The following is an 11,526-nucleotide window of genomic DNA, read 5'->3' as shown; positions in this document are numbered from 1 at the left end:
AATGAGAATTAAGCACAGCAGATGGGTGATTGCTGGGCCCTGAATTTCCTTCCCGTTAGTGAGCTTCATGGAACGCAGGCAAATTTATCTCCATTTCTCTTGTCAATCTTGTAACTTTTAAGTGAGATGAAATTCAGTTGGCTACCCTTTACAGGGACTTTATTTCCCATTGTATTCAAGACTGTCAGCAATGAATGAAAACTGTTTGTAAAAATCCCATCGTTAGAATCTTCCAGAAACTGAGGCTGGGAGAGATTAAATATCTTGCTCATGGCCTCACAGCTGGTGAGTGGCAATGCTGGGGCTACAGCCCATGTCTAACTCTGACCACACACCCCTTCTTCAGAAAAAAGCCATAATGTAAATAATAATAAGAAGAATAACAACAACAATAACGGCAGCTAACACTGTGTGCTAGGCACCGTTCTAAGCTCTTTGCATGTGTTAACTCAACCAGCAAAGAACCATTTTTGGAACATTCTTTCACTAAAGTAGCCCGGTATTTTTTTCTTTCCCCTCAGCTGAATGACACTGCAACCCGAAATCACAACTCTGTTTTAGGTTCCTGGTGGTGCCTGCTTCCTCTTCTAGTTTGTTTAGTCACAGAATTCGATTCCTGTTGGCCCATTCCGCGGCTACAAACAGGCTTAGCGCTCCACTGAAATGCGGGAGGCTCCTTAACTCTTGTATAAACAGGTAAGGCGAAGGGGGTGGGGCGCGGATTGCGGACATCTGGGTTTCTTGGGAATTGGGATGGGGTGGGGGTTCGAGCCAACTCCCCAGAGAGCAGGCAAGGTGAAGCGAGGGCTTGGCTGCTGTTTCTAAATGCAGTGTTTTTTTGTTCCCTTTCTAGAAACCCTCCGTAACTCTAGGTCAGAGCGCATTAAAATGAGCCACTTCTGAACGAGCAGCGCCCAGGCCCCAGGCCCTGCTGCGAAGGCCCCGGCAAAGGTCAGGGCCCCGTCCGCGTGACGCTCCTGCCTGCGCGCGGCCAAGCCATGCTCGGCCCCAGGTAAGGACGCCCCGGGAGCTCGCCCCGGGAGCTCTCCCCGGGCACGCGGGGGTCGCAGAGATCCCACCTCGTCCAGCGACTTGTTTATGGGGGGAAGAAAGGGAGCAGGGCGGTTCCGATCGGCTTGAAATTCAACAGCAGGTTCCTAATTTCTCCAACGTGGTTCTGGCTGGGTTTCTCGGAACAGCCCGAAGGGGGCCGAGCGTCTGACTCGGACAGATGCCCCCAGGTGGAGCAGGTGCCACTTCTGGGTGTCTGAAAGGCATGTGACTTTTGGGGCGGGGAGAGAAGTCCGTCTGGTCAAGTCCCCCAGTCTCTGCCATCAAGGCCGATTTTCTTTGAACCTTCAGCAAAGGTATCTGCGCTCCTAAAAAACAACAGGAATGTGGCACTGGCCTTTAGCCAGGGGAGGCTCAGCCAGCAGGATAAAATTTCAGGGCAGATTTACGGGAAGTTGCCGGTGTTGGGAGTAAAAATCTGGTTTGGTGAGTTTAAGGGAAGGGAGTAGAGGAGAGACAACCTTGCTACTGTGAGGCGGATGGCCTCGGCAGGGGGCGGGCGGCGGGAGGAGAGAGGGAGGGAACCGGGAAGGGCCCGCAGACTAGACGCTGAGCGCTCCCGTGCGCAGCGCCCCACGCAGCCGGGACCCGGCGCCGCTCTGCGGGTGGAACCGCCGCGCGCTCCCGGCCTCGGGAGCTGAGCCCGAGAGAACTTCGCTGCCTTCGGGTCGCCGCTCCCGCTTTCCACTGTGGAATGTGCAGCTTGGGATAGAGAGAACCCAGGGTTTGGGGAGCGGTCCTCCTGGAGACTTTCTCTCTGCAAGTCTCCAAGGTTAAGCAATTCTGACCCACTGGAATTCCCAGAGCCTGGGAGTTAAGCCTAAAACGCTCTGTTGCTTTAAGCGGCGCGGTGGGGAGTCGCTGGACACTCCTTATTTTGGTTTTACATTAAAAAGAAGGCGGACGAGAAGATGTTGTAGGTGACTTCCTAGCTGTGTTAAGTTGCTCCTGGGCTGTGAATGGTGTTAATTTCTGAAGTGGGCGGCTCCAAAAACTTAACAAGGAAAGGTAAGGTGGTTTTTGGTAGTCCTTCTAACTATTGTCCCTTAATCTTACATTTGGGTCCCAATTTTTGAAGTGTATATATTTTTTCTTATTCTTCTCTCTTTAGCCCTTATCCCTCATGCTATCACTCATCTTCTGTCTCTGGGTATATTTAGTGGGAAATAAAGGGTTTATAAAACGGTTTTAAAAGGGTCAACCTCTGGGAAGGCAGATAATCATATACAGTCAGCCCCATCGTGTTTCCTGTAGTGATGAATCTTTTCCCATAAAAGAAACTGATTTTTTTTTCACTCTTGAAAATACGTGATTGGACCGCCCAGAAGCACAGGTGACTTTAGACTCAGATTATTACAGTGAGACTGAGGAAGCGTCCTGGACAGGAGGCATCTCATTTAAGTGTTAACCAAGGCAGAGGGGGGTCTTCCTGCAGTAATTTACGTCTGAAAGTAACACTCGGTAGAGGTGTAGTTATTTCAAATTAAAAATTCAGCCTGTAGAAAAGGGTAGGACTGACGAATTATGACATCTGACAAATTAGCAGTTGACCGGATATTTAAGAAATCAGATAAAATAAATGGAAGTGGAATTTTTCAAATAAATGACTCATTTTTTAATTAGGTAAAAGTTCAGCCACTCTTGGGTACTGTCCCAAGGCATAAGTGATAGGAAGATACCATCTTCAAGGTACTTACAGGCCATTACCGACCTGAACTAAAAATCAAACCTTTTTTTTTTTTCTGGTGGTATTTTAATGACTCACTGTTTTCTTTAGCAGGAATATAGATTTAAAAATGTATTCTTTAAAGTTTTAAGGCAAGGTCATACGAATTTCTCAGGGGAGGGAAAGCAAAGGGTTGACAACTCAACATGAAGGGGTTGCCGAAGTTTTGAGCTCAAAAGGTTGGCAATTAGATCCAGAGCATTTGAGAATTGCAGGTGCCGATTCTAAAAGGTGAAAGGTGGTCAGCGGCATAACACACAACCTCTAGATAAACCAAAGTACTCAACCTAGAGCATAAGAAGAGATCACTTTGTGGGAGTTTGTGTTGCTATTAATTTAAACAATGATCTTTGTTAGAGCGCTGACTTGAAGTCTTGGAGGGAACTAAAATCAACCCAGTCTGAAAGGAAAACAGAAGGAAAAAAAGAAAGGAGGAGATGGTTTGGTTTTTAATAATTTTTTCTGGTCTGCTTTACCCTTCACCTTGTTCTGATATACACACTGTTGGCCTCTTTGACTTAATTATTGCATGCTGGAAGGATGGGGTCTCAGAAATTTCCCAAGCACCTAGCTTCATTATTAACTTTCAGTATGTGTCAAATGAAGAAATAAGCCTAGCTCTGCCGTCCTTTCCCTGGCTAGGTAGGCCATGCTTTAAATTAATTAGATCAAGATATTCTGAATATCAATCAATTATTAAAGATTTATTATCTTCCTCTTGGTTTTTGCGTTTACAGAAGTTTGTAGGATTGAGAATTCATCATCATCATTTTTTTTACCAATCTCTATATTTTTAAGAGTCAACATATTTATTTTTGATTCCCCCACTGTGCTGCTTTAAATTAAATTTTGAAAGAATTCTGCCCAAAGCAGTAGTGATACTGAGGATGAAATAAAGACAGAAAGCAAGGGAACTACATGCTTCTGGACACGTGTTCTATAGACTTGCTCTAACTAGTGTTAAAGACTACTCATTTTTTTCCTCACATGATAAGAACATTCATATTAGACTATTTGGTTTACTGTTCTAAGTAATGATTTTTTAAAAGATTGGGTTAAGATGAAATTATTTTCTTACAAAAGGATTTAATTTGCTTTTCAAATTCTGCTCTGAAGCTCAAGATTAAATCATGTCCCAAATGACTGAGCTTTCATTGCTATAGAAAAGCATTTGGCTATTTCGGTAAGTTTCCGCCTCCACATCTTAAGTCTCTTGATTTTTCAGAAAAGGTCAGGGGAGTGGATATAAGCATGAAGGGAGGGAGATTTTCTTAAAATTGGACCCAGGCTCAAGTGAAACTGTGATTAGGTTATCCCGGAACATACATAATTCTGGGGAAAAAAAAACTCTGAAGAGGGTTTAAGTTTGGGATTCATGAGACTTAGAAAAAAGGGTATGTTTAGAATAAAGGTAGAATTTGTGTGCCAAACTTTGATGAAGTTACAATGAAGACATTAAATGCAGCTTTAAGTGCTTGTCACCGTGATTCCAAGCTACAGGTTATATTGCAGTGTTTCAGCTACTGGCCTGATTAGGAGATATATTTTCTTTCCCTCTTGGGAACAGTCTCTGTGTCTTAATGATGATGCTGATTTTCTGGTTTAATATCATAAAAGGTGTGTGTTGGTCCCAACATTACTGCTCCAAGTAATGGCTTCAAAGAGCAACTGCATAAAGATTTTCAATAATAGCAATGCAGAGATGACCTGGGTTTCAAGATAGGAGGCCTTTGGAGCCTTCAGAGAATTGTCATAGAAATGTTCAGTAACTAATTGCTCAGTTGCCACCTCAAGTTGTTGTTTCCATCTTATGCTGGAGAGATTTGGGGGAAATGGCACCCTGCCATTTTTTGTGTGTGGTCCTGAATCATCCTGTTGGTAAAACTCCTGAGATCGTCTGAGCTGGAGTTCTGATTGCTTCTGTTTCTCTCATAGTTGCTTCCCCGTCTATTCTGTCAGCATCTGTATCGGGGGGAGGCAGTGGGGAGGGCGATCTCGTCCCCTTGAAGTCAATGACCACCTGCTTTTAAGGTTCTCGTATCTTTTGCTCTGAAAAAGGTGTGGGGGAGGAAAACTTTCATTTTCCAGTGAAAGTAGAAAGGGAGAGTGTCTAGAGGAATAAATGGCCAAGAAACAGGTAAGTTCTGAATGTGGTCCTAGTGTGGAATTTACCAGAAAGCTCACATGGAGATTACCAATGCCCTCAAAGGATTGCACGTAAACTAGCAACTGTGGGAAGTGGAGGCTCCTCCTCTCCTTTTGTAATTCGGATGTTCCTAGTGTACTGCAATAGACACTAGTTTGAATGAATTCAAGATATCATCTCTTGGTAAAACCAAAAGTAAACTGATTACAAAAGGCACAAACCCTTCAACCATACTCCCACTCTCTGCCTTTCCTCTACTTTCTGTGTGGTTTAAGGACACCTGAAAAAAAAAACAAAACAATTACAGCTCGGTTTATGTAACTTGCATATTTAATAGCAGCGTCTTTTTTGGTTGTTATGAATCTTCCATTTTTGTCATCATAGGAACTTAGTTTATGTAAACAACGATTTGTGGGTGTGTCTAGATGCATGTGGTTTATGTGTTTGTAAAGTAAAATACATAAATAAGCTGATCACATAGAAGTGATTGTGACTATAGTAGCTCTTTGGTGCACCCTATCAAAGCTTTTAGAGTGGAGTCATTTTAGAAATCAAAAGCACAATCTCTGCTTTTCTGAAGGCCATTTCAGGGAGATGACATCAGGAGAAGACAGAGTGCTAGTGTAACCCTGAAAACCCTTTGTGTTTTAGGAAAATATCAATCTTTTTGTCTCAGGAGATTTCTGGTTCTGCAAAATGTATGCTTTATTTATAGATTACACTCAGCCACATTAATCAAGAAAACAACATCCAGTCTCCCCAAATCACGATATTTGTCTTTGGGGATGCTATATGTTTGTGGTTCTCATGAACATGGTGGCCCTGCACGAAGACCATAGTGGGTTCCTGGTAGGTGTACGTTGAATGAAAGGGGAGTTGCTGACAGCTTTGGCCTCCTGATTGTGCCTTGCTTCAATGAATTGTCAGTTTTGCTCATATTCCCTGAGTATCCACCAGCTGGGGTGGAAGACAACCTGTTCCCAGACGCTATGGATAATCCACATGTGGGTGAGCAAGAGTTAAGTATATGTACCAATGGGCAGTGGGTGAGTGTACAATGAATGCAGGGCATTGTGCAGCTGAAACAGGAACAGGACGCCTGTACCTGACCAAGGAAATGTCAGCATATTAAAATTATAATAAAAAGTATCTACCTTTCAGAGCACTGAGACCTGGCTCAATCATGTTTGTAAAGCATTTCACGTGCCCCAAGAAAAACAAAAAGTACAGAAGTACAAAATGGACAGGGTTTTTTTGGGTGTTGTTTCTCTTAGATCAATTTAATTCCTATTCTGAAAATGTGTATTTGAGCCTTGTAAGCTCAGGTAAACCATTTGTGTTTCAAAAACTAGGGTTCCAAGTTGGTGATGATAATAGCACTGTGACTTTTAAAAAGATGGCTTAGGCTGGGTGCGGTGGCTCATGTCTGTAATCCCAGCACTTTGGGAGGCCAAGGCGGGTAGATCACAAGGTCAGGAGTTCGAGATCAGCCTGGCCAATAGGGTGAAACCCTGTCTCTACTAAAAGTACAAAAATTAGCTGGGCATAGTGGCGGGTGCCTGTAGTCCCAGCTACTCAGGAGGCTGAGACAGGAGAATCGCTTGAACCCAGGAGGCGGAGGTTGCAGTGAGCTGAGATCGCGCCACTGCACTCCAGCCTGGGCAACAACAAAAAAAAAAAAAAAAAAGAAAAAGAAAAGATGGCTTAAATAATATTTCTTTTTGTGTGTTGTCATTTGATTAAAAAATAATAACATGGTTCTCGGTACACCAAGCCCTTGCCAAGATTAGGCCCATCTTCCCAGTAGCCTTCTCAAGACAAAGTTGCCTTTGTGTAACTACAACTGGGAGGGTTTGGTGACACAGAAAATTTAATGGGGCACTGCAACTTCTTATTAACAGAAAATGCAATGGCCTAATGTTTTTGTTTTATGTACTACCAGTTAATACCTATGATCTATTTCTCCATGAGGATGATCTTACTATTTTAGACATGTCCAGGGAAGAATGAGGTGGTTATGGCTTTACCTTAGAGTTTAGTTAGATTATAAAAGGCTGCAGCATGCTGGCATGGAGGAGAGCTCAGCACTGTGGGCTAGTTTGTTATCAGGGTAATCAGCAAAGTTTGGTCATGTGGTGAGAAAAAAAGGGGTTTATCTAGAGTAAAGATGCACATTTTAGGGAAAGGATGGCTATTCATACTAAATTCACACTCCATAGCAGAGTGGCTAGGAGCATGGGCTGCCTTGGTTCCAATCTTAGTTCTGCCACTTACATGTGACTTTAGGCAGGCTAACTAAAAAAGAAATCTCTGTGACTCAGTTTCCCCAACTGTAAAATGCCTACCTCACAGGGTTATTATAAGGATTAAATAAATTAATCTGGGCCAGGCTTGGTCACTCACACCGTAATCCCAGCACTTTTGGAGACCAAGGCATGTAGAGCACTTGAGCCCAGGAGTTTGAGAACAATCTAGGCAACATGGCAAAACCCCATCTCTACAAAAAATACAAAAATTAGCCAGGCGTGGTGGTACACGCCTGTAATCCCAGCTACCAGGGAGGCTGAGGTGGGAGGATCCCTTGAGATCGGGAGGCGGAGGTAGCAGTGAGCCGAGATTGCGTCACTGCACTCCAGCCTTGACAGAGCAAGACTCCAACTAAAAACAAACAAACAAAAAACAAACAAACAAGTTTATACCTCTTTGTCTGCTATTTAATATCCTTTAAAAGGCTGAGAGTTGCCAATAAGCAATGATGAGGAGGAAAAAAGTGCATTTTTTTGTAATTAGAAAAAACTTATTAGGTCATTACTAGAAGGAAAAAAGTATGTTTTCTCAAAATTAGGGAGAGTGAAGAGCTGAGCATGGTGGTTCATGCCTGTGGTCCCAGCTACTTGGGAGGCTGAGGCAGGAGCGTCGCTGGATGACAGGCGCTCAAGGCTTTAGTACGTTATGATTGCGCCTGTGACTAGCCACTGCACTCCAGCCTGGGTAACATAGTGAGATCTCACCTCTAAAAAATACGGAGGGTCAACCAAGAAATCCAAGAGTGAAAGGGCAGTATCAGGTGAATATCAATGAATCACAGCAGTGTGGCTTTTCTGGTGGGCTGACGGTGTACTCTTAGTTACTAGGAAAAGAGATGAGGAAGGACAGGTGGCTGAAGAAGTATTAGAAGAATTGCCTCTAGTGAAATCCTATTTGCAGAGCAAAGAGAAATCCAATAACAAGTTAGCCCTTCCCATTTGGTGCAAACAGTAGTTTGGCCCAGGGACCTCCTTTGCTTTTTGCTCCACATTGTGGGCTCCAGGATCTACCTCAAGGTATATGTCAGTTTGCCAATGAGTAAACAGAAACTGCCAGCTCATATGATACGGACAAGCCCAGCCTGAAACCTAGGAGTCACTTCTCCGGTGGGAACTGCAGGAGGCACACAGACCCTGAAATTAAATGGTAACACCCATGTTCTCATACACCCTGGTCATGTATGAAAGGTCTTGACCTTTCTCCATTGGCTAGAGCTAGTCACGGAAGGGTGGATACGTCTGCAGAATCTGCTTATCTGCTCCCCTGCTTCCACCTTTGTCCTCACCGCTCTCCCCGCACACTCCTTTCTTAACCCAGTATCCAGAGTGACTCTTTTATTTTTTGAGATGGAGTCTCACTCTGTCAACCAGGCTGGAGTGCAGTGGCACGATCTCAGCTCACTGCAACCTCTGCCTTCCAGGCTCCAGTGATTCTCCTGCCTCAGCCTCCTGAGTAGCTAGGATTACAGACATGCACCACCATGCCTGGCTAATTTTTGTGTTTTTAGTAGAGATGGAGTTTCACCATGTTGGCCAGGCTGGTCTCGAACTCTTAGCCTCAAGCGATCTGCCTACCTTGGCCTCCTAAAGTGCTGGGATTGCAGGTGTGAGCCACCTCACCTGGCCAGAGTGACTCTTTTAAAACAGAAGTCAGCTCGTGTCAGTCCCCTGCTGAAAACTTTCTAGAGCTTCTCTATCTCACTCAAAAGCCAGTGAATGACTTTATTTCTAGTCCCATCACCTCTTTAACCTCACCTGCTACCACGCACATCCTTACTTCCTCTGCTTTAACCACACTCCTTTTCTTGATGGGGTGTGCCCAGCACATTCATACCACAGGGCCTTTGCACTGGCTGCCCCTGATGCCTGAACCATCATCCCCAGACATCTCCATGCTTCACTCCTTCACCTCCTTCAAGTCTTTGCTCTGCCTTCTCCTGGTTAAAACAGCAATTCCTCCTTCCTGCCCGCATCCTCCGTCTCGCTACCCTGCTTTCTCTCTGGTATTTATCGCTTTGTAGCATACTATGTAATTGTGTGACCTATTATCTGTCTCTCCCTGACTAGAATGTCTACTTCATTCATTGGTGTATCCCAAGCACATTAGAGGAGCGTCTGCCACAGAGTAGGTGCTCCATAAATACTTGTTGAATAAATGAATAAGACACACAGGCTTTTACACGTTTCAAGCGTGACTGAATGCGTTTTACTCGAAATATAACCACGAACATACCTTTCTGAATGAGCATGGGTTTTCTCCCAGACCTCTCCCAGGAGGCTGCCATGTTTTCTGTGGTTTATTTTCTCTGCCACCACAAGTCCTTGATGGAGGCTGATGACTAAGTAACGTGCAAGGCAGGGACAAATGTGGGGATGTCGCAATCATTTCAGCACTTCCCCATTTCAGAGCTTCCCTGTTTCCAAATCAGAGCCTCCTCTTTGGCAATCTTTTTGTGATTTACATCTAAATGTATAGCCCTCTGTTTTGAACCATTTTGTGAATTGCATGCCCTACAGATAATTACACTTGACTGACTTATGTTACTATATTGTTTATCACCTTTTCTACTGTCATTTAATTATAATTAATGATTGTTCTGAAAGTAACTGTCAAGACAAATTTTCTTAACTATCTCTTTTCACCTTTGAGGTTTCCACAAGTGCCAATTGCTGCTACAGGATTCCATTTAGATTGTTCTCAGTTGCAGAGCTCAATTAGGTATTTTTGTCTTGACCTGGTATGAAACGGAAGTGCCAGAGTCATTGTTTGACTCTTTAATTTTCCCCCAGAACCTTTATACAAATACTTGATCTTGCCTTTACCAAGTGGCAAAACAATTCTCTGATCTGTCACGTTTGTTTGCTAGCCCTGGCTTCGTTCTCTCCTTTGGACAATTACCTAGGTTTGGCAAAATTGCTTTTCGTGGCCTTTGGAGGCACAGTTCCCTCTCTGCGTTCATTTGCCTTGTTTAGATCCATAATTCACTGAAAAGGGCTTCCTCAGTTGCTGGTAGAATCCTGTGGCTACTAGGCTTGGGGACCCTAAAACCATCTTGAAGGTAGTACAGACTCCAGGAAGGTTCTTTGCAGTAAAAAAAGGCAATAGTACATAAAGTCTGCTGAGGGTAGATGAAGAGCCTGGATTTAGTTATTTCCGACTATTGTCAGTCATGGTTTGTGGCTGATTTAGAATTATTTGGATTTTGGGTTTTTTTTTTTTTTTTCCTTCTAAATTGATTTGGAAGACATCATCACAATTTGTTGAGGAGTTCAAAAAATACACAGACAAATTATGCCTAATAAACAAAGAGCTAATGTTCATAGTTCTTTCTGCAAATCATCTTATTTCTTATCATATGCACTGAATGGGACATTAGAAATGAATAGGGGGGCCAGGTGCAGTGGCTCACGCCTGTAATCCCAGCACTTTGGGAGACTGAGGTGGGTGGATTGCTTGAGCCCAGGAGTTAAAAAGCAGCCTGGGCAACATGGCGAAAACCCTTCTCTATTAAAAAAAAAATTTTAAAAGAAAAGAAAAAATGAATAGCATATAAATGTTAAATTAGACTTGTCTTTGGTAATATACTATATAGAGGGAGCTGGTGGTAATTATTTACCAAAATATAGAACCAGTAAATATGAATTAAATGGGTTTATAAACTAGACACATTGAAAGGACTTATTTTTCTTGCCCAGATACAGACTTTTTGTTTTTTTTTGAGATGGAGTCTTGCTCTTATCGCCCAGACTGGAGTGCCATGGCATGATCTCGGCTCACTGCAACCTTCACCTCCCAGGCTCAAGCCATTCTCCTGCCTCAGCCTCCTGGCTAGCTGGGATTACAGGCGCCCGCCACCATGCCTGGCTAATTTTTGTATTTTTAGTAGAAACGGGTTTCACCATGTTGGCCAAGCTGGTCTCGAACTCCTGACCTCGTGATCCGCCCGCCTTGACCTCCCAAAGTGTTGGGATTACAGGTGTGAGCCACTGTGCCCGGCCCAGAGTTTTTTTTTTTTGTTTTTTTTTTTTTATACTGAGTCTCACTCTATCGCCCAGGCTGGAGTGCAATGGTGTGATCTTGGCTCACTGCAAACTCTGCCTCCCTGGTTTAAGCGATTCTCCTGCCTCAGCCTCCTGAGTAGCTGGATTACAGGCATGAGCTATGAGGCCTGGCAAATTTTTGTATTTTTGGTAGAGACAGGGTTTCACCGTGTTGGCCAGGCTGGACTCAAACTCCTGATCTCAAGTGATCCGCGGCCTCGGCCTCCCAAAGTGTT

At 43.8% G+C, this 11,526-nt stretch overlaps 1 protein-coding gene across 12 annotated transcripts in view; it reads left to right on the top strand.

The window, feature by feature from the left end:
* Positions 1 to 463: 463 nt before the first annotated feature.
* The window catches only part of RBM47 (RNA binding motif protein 47), a 205,461-nt gene continuing 194,398 nt past the window's right edge, over positions 464 to 11,526 (top strand). For 4 of the 12 annotated variants that reach the window (XM_063808754.1, XM_054683772.2, XM_063808752.1 and 1 more), the window contains exons 1-2: positions 467 to 696; positions 854 to 1,012. The gene's annotated coding sequence lies outside the window, so the exon portion shown is untranslated. Of the gene's footprint in view, positions 697 to 853; positions 1,013 to 1,291; positions 1,368 to 1,576; positions 2,080 to 11,526 lie in introns of those variants that run through there. The other 8 variants (XM_063808753.1, XM_024356071.2, XM_009447535.5 and 5 more) reach the window with 6 other exon arrangements.

This window comes from Pan troglodytes, chromosome 3, assembly GCF_028858775.2.
Source record: "Pan troglodytes isolate AG18354 chromosome 3, NHGRI_mPanTro3-v2.0_pri, whole genome shotgun sequence".
Lineage (NCBI taxonomy): Eukaryota > Metazoa > Chordata > Mammalia > Primates > Hominidae > Pan > Pan troglodytes.
This window is presented reverse-complemented; position numbering and strand designations above follow the sequence as displayed.